This window comes from Camellia sinensis, chromosome 15, assembly GCF_055761805.1.
Source record: "Camellia sinensis isolate YWXY chromosome 15, ASM5576180v1, whole genome shotgun sequence".
Taxonomy (NCBI): domain Eukaryota; kingdom Viridiplantae; phylum Streptophyta; class Magnoliopsida; order Ericales; family Theaceae; genus Camellia; species Camellia sinensis.
Window position 1 is genome coordinate 115,391,975 of NC_138975.1, and position 11,214 is coordinate 115,403,188.

General features: G+C 34.1%; 1 long non-coding RNA gene across 5 annotated transcripts in view; it reads right to left on the minus strand.

The window, feature by feature from the left end:
• LOC114288856 (uncharacterized) overlaps positions 1-10,897 on the minus strand; it is a 161,094-nt gene extending 150,197 nt beyond the window's left edge. For 2 of the 5 annotated variants that reach the window (XR_014357350.1, XR_014357354.1), the window contains exons 1-2: positions 5,182-5,912; positions 4,965-5,024 (exon numbers count right to left, since the gene is read on the minus strand). This is a non-coding gene — a long non-coding RNA (uncharacterized LOC114288856). Of the gene's footprint in view, positions 1-4,964; positions 5,913-10,327 lie in introns of those variants that run through there. The other 3 variants (XR_014357351.1, XR_014357353.1, XR_014357352.1) reach the window with 3 other exon arrangements.
• Positions 10,898-11,214: the final 317 nt, after the last annotated feature.

Genomic DNA, 11,214 nt, shown 5'->3' on the forward strand with positions numbered 1-11,214 from the left:
CAAGGTCATTACTAGCTAACAAAATGTCATCCACATATAGCACCAACATAATGAACTTGCTCCCACTAACCTTCAGATATATGCACTGATCAACTGCATTTTCCTTAAATCCGAAAGAGGTAATGGTATCATTAAACCTTAAATACCATTGCCTAGAAGCTTGTTTAAGGCCATATATGGATTTTTTTAATTTGCAAGCTAAATATTCTTTACCTTTCTTTGCAAATCCTTCGGGCTGCTCCATATAAATTTCTTCATCCAAATTCCCATTTAAAAAAGCAGTTTTCACATCCATTTGATGCAACTCTAAGTCATAATGAGCTACCAATGCTAGGATGATTCTAAGCGAGTCCTTCTTAGATACTGGAGAGAAGGTCTCTGTATAGTCTATGCCTTCTTTTTGAGTAAAACCTTTGGCAACAAGTCTGGCTTTAAATCGTTCGATATTGCCTTTTGCGTCACGCTTGGTCTTGAAGACCTATTTACACCCGACCTTTTTGCAGTTATTAGGCAATTCGACGAGATCCCAAACACTATTCTGTTCCATGGATTTTAACTGTTCATTTATAGCATTGACCCATTTAGAAGAATCATCACTATTCATGGCTTGTGAAAATGAGACTGGATCTTTGTTAATCCCAATATCAAAATCAGATTCCTTTAGATACACCATATAATCATCTGGAATGGCAGGCTTTCTTTCCCTCTGAGATCTTCTCAGAACTGCCGGTTGTGGTGGTTCTACAATATTTTCAATGGTGGTATCTTCATGAAGTGGTGAAACATGAGGTGGTGAAGGATTTTCATCATGTTGTTCGTTTTCCTCAGCCTGTGGAATAGTCTGAGGAACAACAACTTTTCGATAAGGGTCAAATGTTGGCACATCTACCCTAATTTCCTCGAAATTCACCACTCGTGTTTTCTCACTTCCATTGATTTCACCATTCTCTAGGAATCTAGCATTACCAGTCTCCACTATCCTCGTACTGTGATTAGGACAATAAAATTTGTACCCTTTAGACTTGTCTGGATAACCAATGAAATATCCAGATATTGTTCTTGAGTCCAACTTTTTCTCTTGTGAGTTGAAGATTCTTGCCTTTGCTGGACAACCCCAAATATGTAAGTGTCTCAAACTAGGTTTCCTACCAGTCCACAACTCAAAAGGAGTTGTTGGGACCGCCTTACTAGGAACCCTATTTAAGATATACATTGCAGTTTTTAAAGCTTCACCCCACATTGAAATAGGTACAATTGAGTAACTTAACATACTCCTAACCATATCTTTAAGTGTACGATTACGCCTTTCAGCAACTCCATTCTGCTGTGGCGTACCAGGCATTGTATATTGAGCACAAATGCCTTTCTTTTCTAAGAATTTGGCAAATGGGCCAGGATTTTAGCCTGACTCATCATATTTACCATAATATTCACCACCCCTGTCTGATCTCACTATTTTAACCTTTCTATCTAATTGTCTCTCGACTTCAGTTATGTACACCTCAAGGATGTCAACAGCCTGAGACTTTTCATTAATTAGATACACATATCCATAACGTGAGAAGTCATCTATAAATGTGATAAAATATTTTTCACCACTAAGACATGGGATGTTGAGTGGCCCGCAAATATCTGTATGAATTATGTCAAGAAGCTCATTACTTCTTGTGGTACCTTTCTTGGTGTGTTTGGTTTGCTTTCTTTTAATGCAATCCACACATATCTGAAAATTAGTGAAGTCTAGGTTTTCCAAAATCTCATTCTTCACCAATTTTTCAATTCTATTTCTAGAGATATGCCCCAACCGTCTATGCCACAAGATTGATGATTTTTTCATTAATTAGACCACGTTTTAAACCAATATTCGAATGCAAAGTTGCTAATGATTGTGCAAACTCATGATTTAAGGTAATTTTATATAAACCATCACATAAATTACCAAAACCAAAAACATTAAATTGAGTTTTTCACAATTAAATAAAACTGAATATCCAACACGATCTAATTTGGATAACGAAACTAAATTCCTAGAAATTGAAGGAACATAAAAAGTGTCTTCTAGATCCATCTGATGACCCGTCTCTAAGATCAGTCGATAAGTTTCTACAGCTACGACTTCAGCTTTGAGACGGTTCCCCATATAAACAAATCTTTCACTTTTCTTCAGTTTCCTGGTTGAGAGGTATCCCTGCATGTCATTTGTAATGTGGGTCGTGGCCCAGAGTCAATCCACCACATATTAGAAGGTACTTCAGCAAGGTTTGATTCATAACAAACAAAAGAAAATTTCTTATATTTCTTTTCGAACCAAGCCTTTCGCTTGCTACAGTCTTTCTTCACATGTCCTTTCTTACCACAAAAGTAGCACTTGACAGTGAAACCATTCTGAGCCTGATTTTCTTCCCCAGGTTCATTCATTCTCTTTGGTGGATTTTTCTTTGATTTTACAACCTTACCCATCTTTTTCTTTATAGCTCCATGAGTTACAGCCAATGCAGTTTGACGTCCTTCCTCCCTCAATCTCACTTCCTCCTGAACACACATATTAGTCAGCACATTGAAATTCCACTTATCTTATTGGTGTTATAGTGAATTTTGAATGCGCTGTATTGTGATAGAAGTGAGTTGAGAATAAACTGCACGAGGAAAGTTTTATCAACTTGCATTCCTAAAGTTGTAAGCTTTGTAGCTTTGTCACCATATTGAGGATGTGATCATAAACTCCTCGGTGGCCATTATATTTCATTGTTGTCAATTCAGCCATAATAATTCCAGCAAGTGGCTTGTCGATCTTCAACAGCCTTTAACCAAATTTTACTTTAAGCGTTAGGGTAATGTCACTAAAGAGTCCTTTGGTCAATAACCAAGTAAGATCCCAGGAAGGTCGGAGGAGTCAATATAGCCTCCCTTCTAAGTCCAACCACCTTAGATAGCAAGCTATCTTTTTGACAGATCTTAAGAGGTATTAACACAAGATCTCATAAGTAACACGGAAAAAGGCATAAACAATATACATATTAAAGCTTTGAGAATTATGATGAACTATTGATATCACATAAGTTTTTCCTTTGGGCAAAACTTAGGTATATCTATTGTCCACTCGTCAAGAATCACTTATGTAGGTCTAAAGTAATTTATGCAATTTTTTTTCAGTTAGTCATGTTACCTTTAGGTATTTAATTCTAATCTGTCAAATTACATAAGTTACATTATCCTACCTAGTTTATAATTATTTGAAAGTGACTCTCCTTTGGGCTAGTCTCAATCTCCTAATTATAACTGCAATTGAGAATATTATCGACCTTAATGTTACCCTTTTTAACAATTCTTTTATGTAGTTCTATATTCATAAGTTTTACAAATCTAGGCCACTTTGGCAGCTACTAAATTAGTAAACCCTATGAATACGGAACTAACCAACAATATTCTCTATTCATTAATTTTGAGTTATTTAATTATCATTAATTCAATCACAATTTTAATGAGATCACTATTTTTTATGATTTCTAAAATTTCTTTTATGTGATTGCTATTACCAATATAATAATAATAACTCTGGATGAACAGGAATATTTATATATGTATTATAACAATCATGAATATCTAAAATAATGGTTAATAAGAATTACACCTAATATGAATTAACCACTTTAATATTTAATATTCAATGTCATAAAATTATATCATGATATCAATTTTAAATCATGAAAATATATAAATATTTAACAATAATAGACAATAAGTGTGCATAATTTAAACAAAGCAAAAACATAATCCTCTAATGTGATACAATTAAATAAATATATTTATTTAATAGTCCGAACGATTCAGCAAAATTGATTCAGCAAAATTCTAAAATTGCTTTTAATCTATGCACTTTATCATAACGGCAAGCAATACACTCAATTTAATAACATATTATGATGATTATAAAAATTATTATCACTAAAATTGATAATAAATCAAAACATGCATATGAACAGCATATAGAATTACATAAAAGTTTGCACCTAACATATCACAAAACAAAGTGAGTGAGGGAGTCCATGATGTGCATACTTAGTTACGATTTAGAAATCAGGAATGAAATCTTCTTTCACACAACCTTTGACTTTTAACAACACAAAAAGAGTTTCTTTGATGCAAAATGAATATGAACGAGATTAGATGTACCATTCAGACACTGCCTAATAAATATGGCATGCAGCTTACAAGGTTGAACATACAGCGTATATTCAAGATAACCAACACATGCCGAGAGTTCAAACCTTATGAACAAAAAATATGTTGTTATGAATAATTATAATTATAATATAATAACAATATTCATAAATATATTATTATTCCAAGGTGTATTGATTCACAAACTAAAGCTCTGATACCACATGTAAGATTTAATAATACATGTAACCATAATAATAATGCGAAATTAAACTTTACAGGATCTTGAATTAAATACAACTCAAGAATAAAACGAATATACATTTGTCAGTCATTGAATTAGAGAAGTTGAGAAAATACCCCTTAGAGTTGAACCTTTAATTTTGGCTCACCTTCTTCTCTCTGTCTCTCTTAATTAGGATGACTATAAAACTTAAAGTGATGGAAAAATACTCATGATATGAAAGGGAGTCACCCATCCTTATATAGAGGAGAGAAGAGGGCCAGATAAACTCTATCAGAAGAATTCCTAATCCATCAAGGTTTCCTTCTTATCTTAGAAGAGTGATTATATTAAAATTCTATTTACTGAACTTGATCTCAAATATTGGCTTTATCTATTTGTGGAGTCCAAATAAATTAAAAAATGTAGAAAATATGTAGGCTATTGGGCCACACTTGAAAAATAAATCCAACATAATGGAGTGAAGGTAATTAAACCCCTCAGCAAAATATACAAATTCATCTATTCAAGCACCAAAAGGAAGCTTAATTCTAAAAAAAACTTGTCTATGTTAACTTACAAAAAAGGGGAGCTCCCTAGAGTCACCATCTTCGATTATTTGAGAGATCCACTTGATGATCTGCCAACCAAATAAAATAGAAACAACTCAATGTGAAAAGGTGCACTAAACCACAAAGAATGTTGCATTTGCATTAACTGCTCAATACAGAGTGGAACATATCTCAATAATTAAAACATGTAGTAAAATCCATCTCACAACAGATCGAAGGCCAAACCTCTAAACTTTCTTCAAAACCATTGTACCTCACAAGAAGTTGTGATGCAGGATCCACATCGTCATTCAGAAATGCCTCCAACATGTTTTTTGGCTTTTTTCCCCTCAATTTTAATACTATCTTCGGTAGCATTCCTTTTGTAACGTACAATAATTAACTATGGTACATTTGTTATATCCCTCCTAGGTTCACATGTTTCATAGTTGTTCTCCTTTTGAGTGTGGAAAAACAATATCGTTGGAGAAGAGAAATTTAGTGACTAATACAGTTGCAAAAGATCATTTGTTAAATGTTCCAGCATAGAATAGTCCATCATGATCATTATTAATTAAAATATTATAATCCATAATTAGTAAGCACACATACTTCTACATAAAAAATAAAAAATAAAAAACCTACAAATGGTTCTAGAAATAGTAGTGGAGAGATAGAAAGATCATTCCTTCAACTGCATAAAGCAGAAGCAAACAACCTCTAATCATATGTACAATGTTGCTGCAATGACATCTTACACAATTACTATTGGAGTTTATGAATAATTTTCGCCTTTGCAATATAATATTACATGCCTCACATACGGTACCTGGTGAACTTTGTTTAATTTTTATTATATACCACCTTCCGTTTCCTACACTAAATAGCTTGACCTACAGAATAGCATTATTTGTATAGCTGGAGAGGAATCACATTCTTTGTACATATGGCTTGATCACAGAAATTCATTCTATGTACTTTCTACACTTCTTTGTATTTCTATAGTGATCCCGGTTTTCCTTTCCTTTGATTATTGCATTCCGGACTTGGTTCCGTGGTTATGTTGTTGTCTTATTCTCATTTACATCCTTTACTCTTTGTATTTGAGTCTTGGGTTGTGTTAGGCAGGTTTGAAACAGGTTGGTTGTGTTTAGAAACCTAGAGTTGATGCCCAGATTTTGGCCTTCACGCTCGAGCGGGGCTTTTGACGCTCAAGTGGGCCCTTCGTTTTTGTTTCTCCGCTCGAGCGGGAGTTTTGATGCTCGAGTGTGGTTTTTCATCTCTCAGCATTTTTGCTCTGCAGGTCGTCGTGCGCTCGAGCAGGAGTTTTGACGCTCGAGTGGGCCCTTTGATTTTGTTCCTCCGCTCGAGCGGGGAGTCTAACGCTCGAGCGGGGACCATGGTCTGCAAAACTTCTGGAAGTGTGCATCCGGCGCTCGAGCGGCGCTTTTGACGCTCGAGCGTGAGTCTGTGTCTGACACTCGAGCGAGGAGTTCCACGCTCGAGCGGTAGAGCTTAGCTTGGGCTACATTTCTATCTGAAAATCTTGGGATTTGGAGCACTTTGAGTTTTCATCATCTTCTCCGTTAAGCTCCGAAATTTGAGGTAGGGATAACTACTCATGTATATGATCTTTAACATAAGCATTCGGTCATTTTGATATAATGTTGATATTGGGTAATTTTGGGTGTTAGGGTTTTCAAATGAGAAAGAGGGGTTTTGTTATTTTGGCCCACACTTGTGTATCTTGGGTCATAAAATGAGGGTATTGATAATATTGAAGATATTTTGGGCCTTTGGGTCAATATTGAGAAAGAGGGAGAAAAGCCCTAATTTGATGGTATGAATTAATTTATATAATTAATTTGGGAATGTTATGGAAATATGAAATTGAGTTGAGAATAATGAAATTGGCTCATTATGACGTAGAATGGTGGAGTTGGATTAATTAATCACTCACCTTTGAAAATATTGATAATTTATCTGTTGGTGCCTTTATTATCTGTTTAGAAATAACTGCTTTGGGCTATCGGTGGAGGTTAGTCTTGATTGTTGTAGACACTGCATGATGATTAGGTGAATTAAAACTAATCAATTTAAGTATGTCATTGAGTATGACGGTTGGAATAATACAACGAATTTGTGTATTGGTTAGTCATTGTATATGATGAGTATTTGAATACAAGGGTGCTGAATCCCGCGGATGAAATTTTCGTAAAATGGCAATTCGAATATAATTATACATGGGTGCCGAATCCCGCGGATGAAATTTCCGTAAAATGGCAAATCGAATATAATTATACATGGGTATCGAATCCCGCTGATGAAATTTTCGTAAAATGGCAATCCGAAAATATCTACACATGGGTGCCGAGTCCCGCGGATGAAATTTCCGTAAAATGGCCATAAGAAAATAATCACACATGGGTGCCGAATCCCGCGGACGCAATTTCCGTGAAATGGCAGTTTGAAGTATTGTTGGCATGAGATATAGTCTTACTTAAGTTGTTTGGCTAGGTTCTGAGCCGTGTTTGTAAGTGAGTTTTGTTAAGTGAAGAATTATGGAACTGGATTGTACTGTATGTTGGTTCATATGAGTTAAACGTTTATCAAGTGCTAATGTTTTAGTTATTGCTCATATTGTGTTTAGCATATCTCTACTGGGCGTTGGCTCACCCTATATGATACATCATTTTCAAGTACAGGTGTTATGCCACCTCCAAGGGCGTAGCTTGGGAGGCTTGAGGCTGTCAGACTACTTTTTGTTGTATTACATGTATATCAAGCCAAGGGCTTATTGGTGTAGAGTTAGTACTCTCCTTTTTGTAACCAAGTGTTGACTTGGAAAGTTATAAGCCCATAGGGCATTTACTTTAGTTGTCAACATGTAATACCTTTTGTAAGAATACTCTGATGATTATAATATAAAATTTCTTCTATTTATCGTGAATGTATGTTATGATGGGTTTATTTTTAAGGGCGTTACAATTTCATTCTTTGAGATGAATCCTGTACATATAGCTCGATCCACAGAATAGAATCAACCAACAAGAGTACAAAATTTTTGTGAAAGATAACCTCCAAAGTTCTTAAAATGATCAAGAATCATAATGACAAACTTTCACCTTCTTTGGTTTAGTTTATGAATTGCTTTTGAGATTTTTTGTTTTTCAATTTTTTTTTTTTTTTTTGGAGGGGGGGAGGGGGGTTCTTTGGTGTATTAGATGCGTCTAATCTAGATGCACTTAAAAAAATAAAATATTTGTACAAAAATTTGAAATTGTCTTCAATTAACTTTTTTCAGATTTTTTTATAAATATTTTAAATTTTAAGTGCATCTAAAATAGGCAGATCTAAAAAAAATAAAAAATAAAAAACTAAAATATGAAGAAAAAAATTCACTAAAGACAAAATGAAACAAAACAAAAAAACTCAAAAACAATATTGAGTTCCAAAAGTTGGTTTGAACTCAAATAGGATAGCAAGGAATGATGAATACTTTTAATTGGCCATGCCTCACATGGAGAACATTGTCTAATACACCAAACAATTGATATGCTTTGCACTAGACAAGTCGTGGCTAAATTTGTATTTACCAAAGCTTTCAAATGTGAATGTGTAAGTTTTTAAAATGACCAAGAATCAACACACAAGCATTTAAAATTTAAAATTTTTATATATAGTGAGAAAAAGTTATTTAAAATTAAATATAAATGTATGTATAAATACTTTTCTCCTCAAGGTGTTGTTGAACATTTCATTACAGAATATGAAACTTGCCCTCATCGAAGATGAACTTGACATTCTTCGTTTCAATTATTGAACTTCTTACTTGAGTCTTAACTTTATATTTTTTTCTTGGTTTTTTCCCCGGAATTTGATTGTTACAAAAGAGGTTCTTATTTTTATGTTTAAATTTAAACTAGGTATTAGATCATAAAATAAAAAAAAATAAAAAAAAAATAAAAAAAAATAAAAACACTAGGTATTATAATAAGCTTAATAACAACCCAAGACAAGCTCCCCATATACGTACAGTTACATAGACTCATGTATGAGTATTGGGTGCAGGTGTGTATCCAAGCGTCAGACCGTCATAAATTTGAATCTTGAGATACATATCCAAAATTGGATAATTGGATATGGGTATGGGAACACGTCATATGCACATATATATTGCATATTATATGATACTCTCGGGTGAGATGTTGTAAATTGTGTAGAAATATAGTAGAAATTAAATAGGATACAGGAAGCATATGAAATTTCTATATCTAATTTATGTGAGAGGCTAAAAATATTGCTTTACTAACAAATGTCACTTTTTTCTTTATGTATTGTCGCAAATTAAAGGATCTGGGTGTTTAAATTGGGTACGAGTGTCGAACACATATCCTACACCCTTACCCATGTCATATCTAGTGGCCACGAGTACTATGGGGGAAATAAAAGAGTCCATGTAACACAGCTCGTCATATTTATGTGCAAAACAAGTACAAGGTGCACATGAGTTGCACGCCTCAAACTGTGATGTGCAAGTCTTTGGAGAGTTTGGCCCAAAAATAAAAAATAAAAAACTCAATGCATTTTACCTTAGCCTTGCCTCGAAATGAGCTATACATCTTTTAAATACACAATATATCCATATAAACATGACATATTGTAGGATTTGAGGCTCAAATCATACGTTAGCTTTCTAAGATTAATAACACATATTTTGAAAGATTATTAAAAAGTACTTGATTTTTTTTAAAAAAAATTTAAAGAAAAGGAAAATAAAAGAGCCATGAAAATGAGAATTACATCTTAAAATTCCAAATCAGTGACAAGCCTCTCTAATCTTCTAAAAAAACCATATGCAGATGTCAAAAGGTTTATGAATGCAATCGGATTCTTGGACATTTCCAAAAGTTTCAAGTAGAAATTCCCAGCTGCTTACAGCACGAGTGTATAGCGCATAAGGAAGTTGTGACCATGTTTTTTGATACCCTGCATTTGCAAGGCCAAAGGTCACATGTGGTTTTAGCATTTTATGTTTCAGAATTAATCCTGCTATTAGATTGAATGATTTATAATGTAAATAATTTCACATTATTTTATGGCAGTATAAGACTGTCAGAATTTATAATAGAAATAATCACTGACTACCTTTTCCAACTTAGGCCACCATTTGGATTAAGATACTGGCACTTTGGCAAAAATATTCCAATGCCAATAGTAATTCCAACTAAGTTTGACAGAGAATAATATTTCAGAATAAATTGTGACCAAGTACCATACACATCACATACATGACCCTCAAATTAATTAATCCATTCACTACGACAAATGTGAATTGAACTACAACTAAACTTGGAAAACATTGACATGCCTGACAAACAAAAGGTGACACTTGTTGGGCTTCCCCATCAAGCCAGGTAAATATCAACCGCTTTTCCTTCAATGCAACAGCCGCTAGCGATGACGGCTGATCTTTATCAACTGTGGACAGTGCTTCTTGGATCCTGCGCAGAGTCTTTATCATAGTAATTTACTCCACTTAGTAAACTAGAAGAATATACTAGAATTTGGGCATGCATTCTGTGTCATAACTTCGAATGAACATCAGGATCTTTGCCAGGATTCAACAAATAAAGTTCTTTCACATTCTGTGTTTTCTTTCTAACCGCTTTCTCTACTAATTTTTTTTTCGAGTTACCTTTTCTATTCTTTCTTAGGTAGTTGTCTATATTAATTTATGAAAATTTGTCTTCAAAGTTTAGAAAAATGAGCTGATATCACTAGACAATGATTTCCCAACAAAGTAGCTAAATCATTTCTAGGAAATAACTACCAAGTAGGGATTTAATTTAACATAACAAGCAGGCCAAACAAACTCACTGCATGCATTTTGTTGAGTTCTGGTTGATCTTCCTGCTAGAATAACACAGTACCAAATCGCTGTTTCATTTCCAGCACGAGAATAGCCACGGGCATCACAACCCAGCTCCAAAATAAGGAACGGAGATTCACAAAATCTTAGAATGTATAATCTGGGGTTGTGTTATACATGTATATGTAAATATATCCCAACAGGTATGTATTATAGGCATAGGAATATAGACATAGTTATATCTTCATATAACTTCAAAGCTATGTTACATGCACTCTGAAACGGGTATCAGGTGCCTGCATGTGTTGAACTATCAAGTTCATCAAACCTTTTATGTCCAAGGACACCAGAACACAACTAGATTCATATACTCTCAAGGGGATGCTCCCCATGTTTTACGCTATAAG